Raw genomic sequence first — 13,240 nt, 5'->3', positions numbered from 1 at the left:
CTTACAGTTTTGTGAAAATAAAAAATGAATAAGCGAAACTTTAAAATGTCGTAACCAAATATTACGAGCGCAAAGCGTGAGCTGAAACTTTAGACCTGAAGAGGGACAATTAAGGCTTGTTTGTAGGAATTAACGAAGACCATATGTATTTCACTAAATGATGCGAGCGCGAAGCGCGAGGTGAAATTTGTGTATACATTGACCCCAAACTGGGATATTTAAGGATTATTTTTTTAAGAAATCCATTAGGAGTACACACATCTCACCCATTTCTAATGCGAGTGCCAAGCGCATGCTGATTTTGTAAGAAATATATACATGTATATCTAAACTCATGAAGCACTTATGTAATCATTGTAATCATTATTATCATACGCATCTCACTAATCAAATATTGCGAGCGTGAGCTGAAAATTTAGGAAATTTAGACCTGAAGAGGGGCATTGTAAGGCTTGTTTGTAGGAATTCACGAAGACCATGTGTATTTTACTTACCAAATTATGCGAGCGCGAAGCGCAAGCTGATTTTTTTTATATTCAGCTTAGAAAATTGGACATTGTAAAGACTGATTTTAGGAATTCATGAAGAGCAGACATATCTCGCAAATTCACTAATGCGAACGTAAGCACGGACGGGAAATGTCTTATATTAAGACCTTGAAATGGGGCAATCACTTTTTGAGTCATGTAAAAAGAAGCATGTCACGACTTAAAGCAATAATAATTCGCAGTGCGATGAAATATATTTAGTGTATATTCCATATTGGAGGTTTTAGTACAGCAGGATTATATATCTATCTAAACAGACAATGCGAGTACCCTGAACAATGAAGACATGTGCCCTGAACAAATTATGTTTCATAAAGTTATGATTTTTTTTGTATGTAATATAACATCATATAATTCTAATATAATAACATTATAATGAACAATAATTTATCTTTCCCCACTACGTTACTTTCCCTTTTTTCCTTTTTTCTCCTTTTCCCTTTTTTTTTTGGCCAGTCGATGGGGCGAGGCACGTGCCCCCTCCCCCGTAGTTATGCCACTGGTCGTCACTGTCTTACTTCACATCCAATTTTCAGCAATACGCTTGTTTGATTTTTCTTTATTGATCCAAATCAACATTGTTTTTCTGGGGTGGATTTGACCTTTAATTTTCTCAAACTGGTTATTCGCACATCCTGGTGGACGTGCATCTGTGGGAACCGTTTGCATCAACCACTCACTATTGTTTTTTTCTTATATATCAGTGTAAATAAATGTGAAACAATGTATGTTTTCTCCTATGTCGAGTGGTCATTACTGCATCCTATTCAGAATCAATGGAGATTCTTTCTTGTTAAGATACAAAACAAAAACAGTGAGTTATCGAAACCATCGACACTCTCATTTTCATATTACCTGTTTTGTGAAAATGAGCAGAACGTTAACATTTCAATAATTTTCTTATTTTACATCTAAGTCGGATGAAATTGCCTATGTTTATTCTTGTTTGCTCATTCTATATTGGTAGACAATCCGACTTTTTGTTCGGTTTGGCTTGCTTTTTTAATCATGTTTCTTAAATCTCATTTTATTTTTAAAACTTCAGTTTGCCATGTATACAGTATGATATTCGGGGATTGAAGCGGGGGAAATGGCAGGCTTCGTTTTACATGTATTTATGAGAAAATAACATGAAAAGAGATTATTTTGTAGACTCTCAAAATCTCTTAATTAGAACAAACAAGTTATTCAAATACCATGCTGAATTAATAATAAGTGCATTTCATCCTTGCCGTCTCCCCTTGCTGGGGGGCGTTGCATGAAAACGTAGTTGGCGACTTCCACGGACAGTTGTTATAAGCTACTGTAATCCTGGCATCTGATTGGCTCAGGGCAGTTTTGTCAATGACGATGGCCAGAAAGATGCTTTCTGAAACCTTCCCAGGACCACAACACGTCATCAGATGGTCAAAAACAAGATACGGTTAGCTCAATGGAGCTGATAGACTTGAATCGCTTTGCCAACAACAACATAAATAATCATTAAACCTAATTTAAATGCAAGACCTCATTAAAACTTATCCCAGAATAACGAGGTAGTGTCTCAGGGCTGAGCACTTGGTATTTACAAAGACCTAGGGTATTCTCGAAGGGAAATTGGATATAAAATCCAACCTGAAGCACATCACTAGAAATTTCATCAAATCGGATGTAAAATAACAGGGATGCCAGTTTTCAGGCAAAAGCCTGAATTCAGGCTCTGGCAATTTATTTTTCAGGTCACAGTTTCAGCATTTTTGTGTACAAAATATTGTATTCTCTGTGATTTTCAGGCCCTTTGATCAATTCCAACTGTCATCCCTAAAATAAGATAGTTATAACAGTTTTAAGTTTCGCTTAATTTCATAAAATATTTATATGCACATCCTGGTCGGCATGCAAATGAGGGACCGATGACATCATTCACTCACCATTTCTTTCGAATTAAGAAAATGAAATGTATTTTATTTTTTTCTGTGAAACAAAGTTTCATCCACGAACACGTAGAATTACCATTATCTTAAGATCATACGGTCAAGTTGGTCCATATTGTCAAATCAATAAAAAAATGAATCGTTGTATAATTAAAACAAAATACAAAAGGAATAGTGAGTGACTCTCGACGACTTTTTCATTTGCATGTCACTGACTTGTGATTATTACTTACAGTTCTGTTAGAAAAAAATAAAATAAATGAAAAAATAAGCGAAACCTTCAAACGTCCTAAATATCTCATTTCACATCCAATTTCAATGAAATTTTCAGCAATACGCTTGTTTGATTTTTCTTTATTGATCCGAATCAATCAACACTTGGTATTTACAAAGACCTAGGGTATTCTCGAAGGGAAATTGGCGATTGTTGTACACCCACTTTCGGGCTAACAGGCCTAAATCATTTCCCATAGACTCGTGTGTTAAAGTGGCACTTAAAAATAATTCATAAAAAATAAGGAGGAAATTCGAGGGATGAATGTTTACTACCAGTGGATAGGATAAATTTCTGACATTCCATATCTGACCAGAAAAGTGTACCTCGACCGGCTCAATTTTAAAAATAAACTTCATCACTTGAGAGAGTAAAATAACCCTAATTCTTCTGCCAATAAAAATAGAGTTCCATAGTGGTGATATATCTTTTCAATTTGGAAAAAGAAAGTTTAGTAGGTACACTCCCTAGAATCAGTGGTAGGTCGTCAGTCATATTCATTCATTTTTGTCAATCAGCAATATCAAATTAAAATATTGAGCAATGGCTTGACTCGAATGAATATCTATGGCCTGCCAGCTGTGATTAGGCCTGTAGGGCACGTGCAACCTTCTGGTTTGCTCTTGTCCCACATGGTCTACCGCAGACTGATCCAAGATCCGATTTTGGAACGAATTGTTATGAAAATGTGAATGAAAAGCTTCTTTTTATTCTAGGTTTGAATTATCTGTAAGTATACTAATAGAAAAAGTGTGGGAGATTGTAAGCCTTTATTTTAGAGAAAGGGCCTGATTACTTTCAAATCGTAGCCAATCGATTGCTTCAATGTATCACATTATATACGACCAGATATTGTGTCTGCAAGCGTAGACTATACTTTGTTATTACATGTGACCACTTGCATGGAGAAAGTTATGGCTGCTACTAAGATGACGGAGCGGTGATCGTTGTTGTTGCATCTCACCTAATAAATGTCTGTTGTAGATATGTTTAAAGAACTGCCTACTGGACTTTTGATTTACATAACATAAGTTCTGACCAGATATTAAATTCGATATTGTTTTAACAACATTATAACATAGTCACAGACTGAATTGAATTGGATTGAATTGGTATGGTTTATTGAAAAAAAATATCGAACAGGCAGCTCGCAGGCTGAAAATGTTCAATTCACAAGCAAAACAATGAACAGAGATAGTATAATTATACAATTTGATTTGATTTTGATTTTATTTATTGTTTTCTTCTGCATCCATAACATTCGTGTAATACATATTCCATAACATAATATGTTAGCATTTTGGCATGATTCATAAATAAAGAGTACTAAAGAGATAATTCCGGACAAAAATGATTAACTATATGATATTCACAATTTGCAGGAGAAGGATTGTCATCATAAGCAGATTGCTTGAAAAAAATGACAATCCCAAACTTATACTAACTGAATTAATTAATACATTTATAAAGCAGAATGGGCATATATTTTCAAATACGATACATGAATTCATGAAATATTATAGTATAAAGATGAAGATGAATGGTGAGAGATAAAACATAAATTAAATGTACATTGATGAAATGCTGAATGCAATTGACAGAAATGACAATAAATTGATTTTCTACTATTGTGTTTGAAATCAAAATTCAGAAACAAACATATAGGGCTAAATGAACAACAGTAAACAAAAGCAGAAAATGAGTGGTATAGTTGAAGCAAAGGTCAAGTGATTGAAATTTAAATGAAGTAAACGTGTTGTGTAGATAAAGACAGAATTAAAGTTACTTCGAGTTAAAATAATATCAAAAGAAACAGTAACTTTCAGTGTGCAGCAAAGTGTCCATGTTAAAGGAAATTTGATAAATAAAATATTTTAATAGTTTCGAAATATTGCAAATTAATTAATTTAGACATAAGTATTCGTACGATGATTCAGAACATTACACAAAAGATATTCCGCATACATTCGTAATTCCGAAGGTTCGTTAGTCCGAAAACGAAATGAGGTTAGTAATTCCGAAGATTCGTTAGTCCGAAAACGAAATGAGGTTCGTAATTCCGAAGGTTCGTTTGTCCGAAAACGACATGATTAACGAACCTTATTTCGTTTTCGGATTAACGAACCTTCGGAACAACGAACCTTATTTCGTTTTCGGATTAACGAAACTTCGGAACATCGATCGTTATTTCGTTTCGGATTATCGAACCTTCGGAATAACGCCACAAAATAATGTTCGGATCAACGAACCCTTTTACGTTTTCGGATTAACGAACATCGAGGTATAAGCAATTCACGTGTTTAGGAATTACGAACCTTCGGAATTACGAAGTGTAACCAGATATTCAACTTCTCAATATTAGCATCAATGTCGACTACGTTTTATTACGAAATTGTGTCGCAGGCCAATTTCCACAACCAGTTCATCAGCCGAATACACTGCAAAAAGTCCGGTGTTGATTTAACACCACCCCAGAATATGTATGTCCACACCAGAGAAGTATTGAAACGACACCAGTTTGGAATCAAACTGACGTTGTTTTAACACTAACTGTTGTTGTATAAACACCTATATGTTAGACGAAAACGAAACTGGTGTTGTTTATCACTTCTCTGGTGTGGACATATTCAGAGTCCGTGCTGGTGTTAAATAAACACCAGAGATTTTGCAGTGTATTGGTCTAAATATGTTGACGAATTTCCAGTTAGCCTATACTCATCTCGTTATTATCCACTGGCTATAACACCGCTCAATCTATAGTCCTTTGGCAAGATGAATCAAATATTCATTTGGCAAGTCTAACTTCTATAGCCTTTACCCATTTCGTATAATACAAATACTCTGGTGTTGATTTAACACCAGCTTAGAATCTGTATATGTCCACACCAGAGAAGTGTTAGACAACACAAGTTTTGTTTTGGTCTAACACCAGATAGGTCTTTATACATCAATCAGTATTAAAACAGCATCGGTTTGATTCAAACTGGTTCTGTTTCAATACTTCTCTGGTCATGCTGGTGCGGGCATGATACAGATTGCGGGCTGGCAGTATATCAACACTTTGATGTTTCGAATAATACAAGATACGGGTTTGTGTTTTTTTTATTTACTTCTATATTCGGAACGAATTATCCTTATACATGTATTCTGTCAAAATATCCCATTAGAATACAGATAAAGAAACACGCGCTAAGCTTTGGATATTGAATATTTTATGCCAACTGCCATTCAATCCTATATTACGACTAAAGTTTCACGTTTTTGGCAATTCGATGTACCTTTGGATTTAATTCATCTATATGTACATAATTAGGAGATTGATCCAATAATTCCTGCTTGGGCGTTCCATTAGCATCTTGTCATTGATTTTCAAGTTTGTTTATTTTTAAAATACATTTCACCCAATCAGATTCAAGAATTTCAGTGACTGTTTTGTGATTTTGATTGAGTAAATAATAGAATGTACGGATTTCCAGTTTGCAATTTTGACAGCGAACTGACAGGACAGATAAAAGATCTTTCCTCTTTTGAAGTAGCAGTCGAGCGTCGAGTTTTCTTTTATATCGTGTGCATCTGCTTCTGTTACTGCTACCACAGTAATATTCCTTCTACTGCTGCTGCTGCTACTCCTCCCCCTACAACAACAACTACTACTACTACTACTACTACTACTACTACTACTACTACTACTACTACTACTGATACTAATACTACTACTTCAACAACTGTTATTAACTACTGTTGCTGCTACTCCTCCCCCTATACTACTACTACTACTACTACTACTACTACTACTGCTGCTGCTGCTTTTGCTGCTTTTGCTGCTGCTGCTACTACTACTACTACTACTACTTTTACAACTACTACTACTACTACTTTTACAACTACTACTACTACTTTTACTACTACTTCTTCTGCTGCTGCTGCTGCTGCTATACTACTTCTAATTCTCCATCTTTTTCTGTTCTCCATCTCCTTGTTTTTCATCTTTTCTACTTACACTACATACCACAAATATAGCACTATGCTTTAATTCGTCAAAAAACTTCAATCTTTGAGGGCACTATCTTTATCACTGATACAAATATAATTTCTTTATCAACCGAGGAAATAGAGATATATCTCAATTTCGAAATTAAGATAAAATATATGTGTTCTCAAGGGTACAACATAAAAAGACGAAACACAACGTTGGCTGAAATCATGAGGTAAGTTCATTTGTATTTTTTTCTGTTATAGTAGGATAAAAAAGTAAATTTAACGTCTTTTTGCGAGTAGGCCTAATCGTTTCATAACACATAATGCATCCTTTGAGAAAAATATCAGGTAAATATTTCATGCGTAAAACTTTATTACAATGATGATAATAATAATAATTATTATTATATTAATGATCATAATGATTATATGAATTACGTCACACTTTACCCGGTGTTGCTACTTCAGTTCCAAAAATAGTTATCCATGTGCCCTGCTTATAGCAAAATAATAATACTATTACCGCCCCCTTCATTACTTACTATTAATATCATATTATCGTGATTTATGACATTTATTCAAAAAAAGGAACTGATTTAAAGAAATTTATGTTAACTGGATAAAACGTCATTACTATGATATATGCTGTAAACTGGTTGCTTTATATATAAGCCGAGTATTCGCTTATTGAATCCACAAGACTTTTCAGTAAATCACAGTGTAATCTTTAGGAATCAGGGGGGAATGTGAAAAATATATTGACGTTAATGGAGAAATAAACCAGAGGGCATACTATATAGGGAATCAGTTCTGATCATGTCTGAAGTCTTTATCGTAATATTCTGGATGTTCTCCTTGATTGTTTTTGGCTTTGATTTCGCAATATGCCCTACACACTCTTAAAGTGACATTAATAATAACCAAATTGTTGGTGTATTTCAGTTATGACTCTTTCTATTGTAATAATGCAATCGGTGGAAAATTTTCGAAAATACAATTGATTTTCGAAAAAAATAATGATTACTGACCGAGATTACAGGGTAAATTACAATATCCATGGTTTAATTTAACCCTATGGTGCTTGATAAACAGTGTTTGTGACTTTCCAAAAGATATTCAAAAAATCAACGATTATTAGTAATTTTCAACCGATAATTGTTATTTTTACTCATTTGGTAGTCAGACGTAAGAACCTTTCAAAACCAGCAAAATATATACTGGTAAATTTCTAACATTATGTTTCGGCCTGACACAAAGTATATCCAACAAATTGATGATAATGATTAAAGGTCAAGTCCACCCCAGTAAAATATTGATTTGAATAAATAATGATAATGATATAGGGTATTTAAGGAATTACTTCCTACCGGTACCCATTTACCTCACCTGGGTTGAGTGCAGCACATTGTGGATCAGTTTCTTGCTGAAGGAAATTACGCTCTAAAAACAAATCAGTCAAAAATGACAAGTCAATAGGGTCAGCCGGGTGTAACTGTTTTTCTAGTCATATTTGACTATTTTCTAGTCATATTTTACTAGAACAGAGTTATTTCTGACTAGAATATAATTATGTCAGAAATGTGACTATCAGTGATTGCCATATCAATTGCTCCCAGTTGACTACTTGTCTAGTCAATTTGACTGATCTGTTTTAAGAGTGTACGCCATGGCTGGGATTCGAACACACGACCCTCTGTTTCAAAGTCCGGAGACTGGGCCACAACGCTCCACATACTAAATAGAGAAAATCAAACTAGCATAACACTGAAAATTTCATCAAAATCGGTTGTAAAATAAGAAAGTTACGGCATTTCAAAGTTTCGCTTATTTTTCACAAAGAGATATGCACAACTCTGTGACATGCAAATGAGTCAGTCGATGATGTCCATCACTCACTTTTTCTTTTGTTTTTTATTGTTTGAATTATACAATATTTCATTTTTTTACAGATTTGACCATATAGGGACCGATTTGACTGAATCAAATAAACAATGCTAATTTCACATGTTCAGGGAGAAATCAATCACTGTTTCACTTGACAATGAGGAGAAAAGTAGGATAATTCATATTTCACATAATAAAATACAAAGAGAAATGATGAGTGGATCACTCTCCTTATTTGCACACCAACCAGGATTTGTAACTCTTATTAAGTGAAACTTTAAAATGTCGTAACTTTCTTATTTTACATCCGATTTTGATGACATTTTCAGTGTTATGCTTGAGGATTTTGTACTTGTTATTCAAAACATTTTTATAGGGGTGGACTTGTCCTTTAAGTGTTACCCGAGTATCGTCCCTATATAATCTATATTCCATCTCGTATACCTTCAGTGTCCGAGTAATTCTAATGTCGACAATCATCGTAGCATTGTCATTGGTTAAAGCAGCTTCAATTATAGAAGAAGGACCTCAGTTCAATGCCGAGTCAGTTGAAAATAGTACAGAAAGTCAACATTATTTGAAACTAAAAGGTAAGACACATATTTCGATATCGTGAAATTTCTGATCATTTTTTAGTGAATAATCTGTATTTATTTTCGTGTATTTCATGTACAAACATGCTGAAAGGAGCTTTCCATAGAATGTTTCTACAGCCGTATCAAATATATATATATATATATATATATAAAATAATGTAACACATACTGAACTGGAGACTTATTTCTCAACTATATATATTATTCCTCGACTTTTAAATGTTTTTGTTGACAGATGGTTATTATTCCCGGAGGGGCCACTTACATTGACGAGTGGATACCGTCAATACCGTGGATACGACCACAAAAAAACGCGTAAAAAGGATGTCTTTTTCATGATAGGGCACGTTACGTACGTAACGTCATAAGGGTGTAAAAAACACAAAAATATTGAAAAAAGGGTATCTATTTCGCTCGGAAAAATATACGTGTTTAGGGTCGAATATGCGGGGATGATGAAACAAAATTCAAATGTTTTATAAAGGATGTCCTTTTTGCCCCAACACTACGTGTTTAGAGTCCGATTTGCGCGAGGTGTGGAAGTTTGGGCCGTACTAAATCAAAATAATGGTGTCTAAAGGTAAAACCGACGACCGACCGACGCGTGACATGCTTGTTTAGGGGTTCATTTCAGGGAATACTTGCTAAGAGTATCGTTTTGTTTCCAATACTTGTTAAGGAGTGCATTTTTAGAATATGGAAAATATATCGCTGTACCTGTTTAGGGGCTCAGTTCTGGGAATACTTGCCAATAGTAATTTGTTTCCAATACTTTTTAAGGGAAGGGTTTCACACGCCAATAATTGTTAAGGGGTGCATTTTCATAATATGGAAAATACGTGTTTAGGGTGCTTTTCGAGACCCTGTGGTCGCGCATGGTATCCACTCGTCGATGGAGGTGGCCCCGGGTTATTATTATATGTATTAGATGTATGAATAAGGGTATATTCAATACCGCCGGGGGGACTGTTATATACCGCAAACTTCAAGGAATATATATATATATATATATATATATATATATATATATATATATATATATATATATATATATATATATTATGAATAACATGACATTAAAATAACGAAGGAGCATGAGTGCGATGGTGCCAGATTTCTCATATTAGGTGAAAGAAAGAGACACTTATCAACTCGGCTACGCCTTGTTGAATAGAATGTCTCTTTCTTTCGGCACCGAATGCGAAATCTCGCATATTAGCACTCATAAGAATACTCGATATTTGTGTTGTACAACGCCTCGAAAGTTAGCGAAAATACGAACAACAATCGACTTTTTGTCTACCTTAAGCTATGAAAATATGAAAATACAGAATTTTTGAAAGCGAAAAGCAAAATCCCCCAAACTCGCATCTACTACCCGTTTCATAAAGAGATATAAGTGTTGAAAGTTTGCCAGTATGTCAACTACCATGGCAACAGGGCTCAGCAGCCAATGACCGTTACCATGGTAGTGTCGCGAAACAGGAAGATGAATGTAATAATTTTGAAGTATAAGATGGAGATTGTGATAATATTCGATGGACGTCTAAGTCTTGAAGTCGGTCAGTCTATCTGGCTGAGTTTGGGTCTAGTATTCTATTGTTCTATCTCTAAAAATCAAGAATTCTTATTCATATTATTAGTTTTGGGCAGTGGCGTAACTACGGGGGGGCATGGGGGCACGTGCCCCCCTCCCATTCGCTGGCCAAAAAAAACGGGGGAAAGGAGAAAAAGAGGGAGAAAGGAAGAGAAACGTAGTGGGAAAGAAAAAAGTTATTGTTCAAAATAATGTTATATTATAATTATGTTATGTTATATTACATAAGACATATTTTATTCATAACTTTATGAAACATAATTTGCTCAGAGCCTATCCTCTTGTACAAAACCCTCCCGTTTTCAAGTCAATATAAACCAAATATATTTCCTCGCACTTCGAGTAATAATTGTTTTATTTTTTTTAATTTTTTCTGCCTAATTTTACACTTCCCCTGACTGTCCCCCGTCCCCCCTTGTATGTATGCTGGTGATTGCTGATGCTGTGTGTATATTTTTCACTTGATCTTCATATGTATTTTTTGTTATTGTTTGGGAGCTACAACTCACAAGTTCTCATGAACTTTTAAGTAGTTTTCCTTTTTTCTCTTTTCGTGTAATTTTTATTCATACACATATTGTATATTGTTTTTTATATTGATGAGAAAATAAATAAACTGAACTGAACTGATGTAGTGACATATGCTTATTTTTTACGACTACTTAAAGTGATTGTCCCATTTTAAGTCTTAATATAAAACATTTCCTTCCATGCTTTAGTGGATCGCATTAGCGGATTGGTGGGATGTGTCGGCTTTTCATGAATTCCTAAAAGCAGTCCTTAAAATGTCATTTTTTCTGATCTGAATATCAAAAATTTTCAGCTCGCGCTACGCGCTCGCATAATTACGTTAGGAAAATACAGACGTATTGTCTTAGTGAATTCCTACAAACAAGCCTTAAAATGCCCCTCTTCCGGTCTAAATTCCCTAAATTTTTAACTCGCGTTTTGCGCTCGCAATAATTGATTAGTGAGATGTGTATGATAATCATAATTACAATGACTACAAGTGCTTCGTGTGTTTATATATAATTCTAACAAAGTCAGCAAGGCTTGGCATTAGATGACTATGGTGAGATGTGTATACATTCAATTTATTCCTTAAAAATTAGTCCTTGCAATATCTTATTTGGGGTCAATATATACAACAATTTCAGCTCGCGCTTCGCGCTCGCATCATTTGGCTAGTGAAATACTTATGGTCTTCGTGAATTCCTACAAATTAGCTTAAAGTGCCTCTCTTCAGGCCTGAATTTCCTAAATTTTCAGCTCATGCTTCGCGCTCGCAATATTTGCTAAGTAAGATGCGTGCGTTAATCATAATTAAAATGACTACAAGTGCTTCATGTGTTTAGGTGTAATTCTAACAAAATCAGCAAGCGCTTGGCACTGGCATTAGATGACTATGGTGAGATATGTAACTTTCAATGGATTCCTATCATATAGTCCTTAAAATTTCAGTTTTGGGGTCAATTTATGCAAAAATTTCAGCTCGCGCTTCGCGCTCGTATTGTTTGTTTACCGAGACTACTTATCATGATTACAAAAGTTTGCTTATAATGTCCCTTTTTTATGTCTGAATATTAAAGATTTTCAGCTCGCGCTTCGCGTTTGCATTATTTAATCAGTGAGATACATAATTGTTTAATGGCTCTGTCCTTAAAATGCGATCAGCATACCTGGCAACTCAGCGCGCTTCGCGCGATCACTAAAAAAAATTATGATGCCCCACCCCCCCATGCCGTCACTCACGGTACGCCACTGGTTTTGGGGGTGTAACAATTTAAGGTGGGGGTGATATAAACTTGTTCTGATTGGTCTTCAGGTAACTGTCTATCAAACTTTCTCTGGTATAAGGGGTGTGATGATGCTCTGTGCAAGTGACTGGGGCTGGAAGTGTGAGCCATACTTCTTAGAACTTATGTTCCTTGAAGTTAGCTGACGTCACTGAGGGTTGGTCTTTTTGTTGTCAAGGTTTAGGAGTTAAATGGTAATGGGGGTTTGGGAATTCTTAGATGACATTGGGGGAGTTTGTAAACAAGTGATGGTGAATAACTGAAAGGATAACAGGAGGTTAATTACATACTACATAACAGTAGTTGCCATAACGGCAAAGTTACAACAGTCATGACAGTTGAAACACTATGAAATGGGCCCCATTTGTATGCAGCCGCATCTCGCATTTAGCAAGTAAGCCCTGTTACAACCGATAATGTCGTACCAACACATAATGTCGCAGCAACGCATAATGTCGCAGTTTGCGACATTATGCCAAGAGCGTCCGACGCATAATGTCGCAGTCAACGCATAATGTCGTAGTTTTTCTAACGCATAATGTCACATGTCTCAACGCATAATGTCACATGTCGCAACGCATAATGTCGCAGCGGTAGTTTCTTCAGGACTCGAGCTACAGATAAGATATAAAATATGCTTTCACTAAATATTTT

This window comes from Lytechinus variegatus, chromosome 19, assembly GCF_018143015.1.
Source record: "Lytechinus variegatus isolate NC3 chromosome 19, Lvar_3.0, whole genome shotgun sequence".
In the NCBI taxonomy this organism is placed as follows: domain Eukaryota; kingdom Metazoa; phylum Echinodermata; class Echinoidea; order Temnopleuroida; family Toxopneustidae; genus Lytechinus; species Lytechinus variegatus.
Note: the sequence above shows the minus strand (reverse complement) of the source record.